The sequence below is a fragment of the Rhipicephalus microplus genome, chromosome 1, assembly GCF_043290135.1.
Source record: "Rhipicephalus microplus isolate Deutch F79 chromosome 1, USDA_Rmic, whole genome shotgun sequence".
Taxonomy (NCBI): Eukaryota; Metazoa; Arthropoda; class Arachnida; order Ixodida; family Ixodidae; genus Rhipicephalus; species Rhipicephalus microplus.
This window is the reverse complement of record NC_134700.1, coordinates 218911693-218915157: the sequence shown is the minus strand read 5'-3', so window position 1 is coordinate 218915157 and position 3465 is coordinate 218911693. Positions and strand designations below refer to the sequence as shown.

General features: G+C 45.2%; 1 non-coding gene across 1 annotated transcript; it reads right to left on the bottom strand.

Moving 5' to 3' along the window:
• Positions 1-748: 748 nt before the first annotated feature.
• Positions 749-821, bottom strand: TRNAS-ACU (transfer RNA serine (anticodon ACU)). The gene has a single exon. It is a non-coding gene; the product is annotated as a tRNA-Ser (tRNA).
• Between the last annotated feature and the right edge of the window lie 2644 nt (positions 822-3465).

Here is a 3465-nt window from a genome sequence, read left to right as displayed (position 1 = left end):
AGCGAAGAATGTCCATATAATTGCTATCGCTATAATAGATTCAACTGGCATATTGCGCTCTTCCCGTGAAATCTTGCCGATATTTTTGCCGAGGTCGCCATGCTTTTAAGAAAAAGAAATGTGATAACTGAAAAATAAAGACGTGTGCTCAGTATTGGGGGCAAGATAACGAAGTCCAGGTGATCAAGATCATCCGGAATGTTCTACTGCGGTACGTCTCATAACGACGCGATATTTACTATTGTCTGGTCTACGTACGCAACCAAGCAAAAATGCCATAAAAAAGTGAGAAAGCAGCCTAACAATCGCACCAAGAGGTGCATCAAGCGTGCTTGCCCTTTCGGGCAGAGGGAATAACTCATGAAAAAAAAAAGACAGGCACAAAACACAAACAAAATTAAAATGAATAAAACAGCGAAATTGAACACGAACCCAGAAAAATGTTCATAACGAGAGGGCCAAAATAGTTTTACGCAAAAACGTTAGCGCGGGTTGATGTGACTGGTTGCATAGGGCAGCACACCAAAGGCACATTGTACTGTGGCAGTAAAGAGACGGCAAAGCTAGAACAGTAAAGGGTACAGTGGCATGATGATTGATACGTGGGGTTTAATGTCCCAAAACCATGATTTATGAGAGACGCGATAGTGGAGGGCTCCGGAAATTTCGACCGCCTGGGGTTCTTTAACGTGCACCCAAATCTGAGCACACGGGCCTGCAACATTTTCGCCTCCATCGTAAATGCAGCTGCCGCAGCCGGGATTCGAACCCGCGACCTGCGGGTCAGTAGCCCAGTACCTTAGCCACTAGACCACCGCGGCAGGGCAGGGGGTACAGTGGCAATAAAAGGCAACATAGCACAACATACTGCGACAGATCTAGCGCTCCATAGTAAGGTCACTTATAGCGCGCAGTATTTAAATAGATGACAACATATTTCACATGATAGATAAAGTGCATCAGCAGTTAGTACGTATATATTTCTTCTAGATAGATGACTTATCTGTATGGAGAACAGAAATGACATGCACAGCCAGACAGTGACCTTACGAATAATACAGCCCAATGGCACTGCATGCCGAAGTTGACGTTGCCGCCATCGAGATCTATAGCAGAATAAGCAAACAAAGCTAAAAAATTCTCTTCTGTCTGTTAGAGTATCGCACACGGATGGTCGTCGACCCCGAGGCTCTGCGCCCCAAGAAATATATGCGCTCTCTTTTTCACTCGCAACAGCAACTGCTTTGTGATACTGCTAGCACATTGCAAAAGTGCGTCTTCCCACTCAGGCTGAGTCGGTGCTTTCAAGTCTCTTGAGAAAGTTGCCAGTGTCACCGCAAGAACATGTGCAAAATACGCGTGCTTTGCTCCTCAAGAAAGCTTTCCATAGCATTCCCGAAAATTACTAAGGTTGAGCCTCAGTTGTTCGCACCGCAACAGCCTTCTGAGCCATCCTCCAAAGGTTTGCAGGCCCTACGTGTTTCGCAAGTCCTGGAACTTATGCCCTCGAGAGGACTGGGCCGTGAAAGGAGCTTATTTCGAAAAAACCAATAGATCGAAGACGCCCTATTCTTCGGCAAAGCCTCGCATTGAAGCATCGCGTTGCTTCCTACGACACCCGCTCCGCTTGCGTTGTCGTTGATGCTTATGGCGCAAGTGTGGCCGTCCTTTCTACCCAGCTAGCTAAGTTTTACGTTGTTCAGCATTATTTGGTCTGTATTGTTGCGTTTATGAGGCACTAAGCCTGGGGCGAGAACGTCTCTAAAGGTTCCAGCTTTCGTAACCCAGTGGATGTACACTCTATCAACAGTGCGTCTCTTGAGATAGTTCAAAACGAAAAGAAACTGCCTGTCTTATCAAGGCTTCAGCTATATATATAAAAAAAGTATATCCTTTGCCATTATTTAACATATAAGCCCTGTCTGCCTCACAATATCAACATCATACAACCCAATTAAAAAAAAGTGGTGGTTACAAGCGTAAGCTTTACAAACTAGCTAAGCAATAAATTCAAACATTGTGCTTTGCTGTTAGCCCGCTGTTAATTAACAGGATTTATCCGGAGTTCTCTGTTCCTACAACATGCGATAAATGCCACGACACCATAGACCTTGCTCATGTGATCTGGCACTGCTTCGCATTACAAAGCAACAAGGAAAATACAGAAGAAATATTGGACGCAGCTTTGCGTAGTCCTGCATTAGAGAGACAGTTATGGGCAGTTCAGCGGGCCCGCGAAGCGGCTGAAAGGCTAGGCCTCTCGATCCCAACGTGGGAGCGGCCCGCTTCAAATTAGGACACTAGCACGACCTGTTGGACCTTAACAATGTTCATTCATCCATTCATAGTGTTATGCTTGACCGTAACGCATACTGCTTTTGTAAATGAAGGCTTATAACCAATACATTAGCAAACTATGACAGCAGGGTGGATTGAGGAGTGACGAGTTGTGGAGAAGACGGATGTTTCCGCTTTCAAAGACATTACTTGTACTTGTAGCGCCACTTATACGCAGACAGTGATACGAGGTTATCTTGAAACACAAAAAGCAGGCCACTGGCAAAATCTAGAGCTGGCCATAATCCTTCAACTACGTGTCTGCTAGCACCACTCACACATTGGCGTTCGTCTGCACCGTCTGTTTCTCGGGTGAACTTCGTGTTTCATTGTGCTGCCGAAGCGGATCTCAGAGGCCGCATAGAAAAAAGCGCGTACTTCAAATATCCTGCGATAGGTGCCGCGGCGGCCCCAAGCATGCGCGATCTTTGACTGAACTCAATTGACTAACTTGATGAAGTATAGTGACAATAACTTTGCCCTTAGCTTAAGTAAAATCAGCCTCCAATATTACTTGTATAATACACCACTCTTTTAGCTGTAAGCGGAACCATCTATTCCCGTTTTTAGTACTTTTTTATGGATATTCTATAAGTGGAAGTAAGTGCCTGGCTGGATACGCTTAGAAGAGAAACAAAATTGTAACTTAATGCTCGTTCGAATAAAAACTGAGTTCTTTACGCACTAACTTAAGAATTTTGGAAGACGGAAGCTATTTTTTTCACCATTCGATGCATAGATCCTGCTCTGCTAGCCTTTTAAAGCCTTGTGCACTTGGCGTGATTTGCCACTGCGTCCAGGATCGCAGTCACTTCACCTGGTTTTTTGCTTTGCATCTATGATTCACCCCCATTCGATCAAGCCACGATGTCATGTGATGACGCCATCGTAGGACGTTATGTCACGTGACGTCAGTGAGACCTCGTAAAAGCGTAGCAAGTTTTGGCGATCTGTAACGTCACGATGATTTTATATTGTTACTTCATCTCTAGATAATGATGTTTTGCCTCACTCGCGTTGATGTGGTCGACGCGGGACGTCAGTCGATTGTCGCGTTTGATAAGGCACGCACGGACGAGATCCAGATCCGGCACATGTCATAGCTGCCTTCTAAACTTTTCTGTGCCA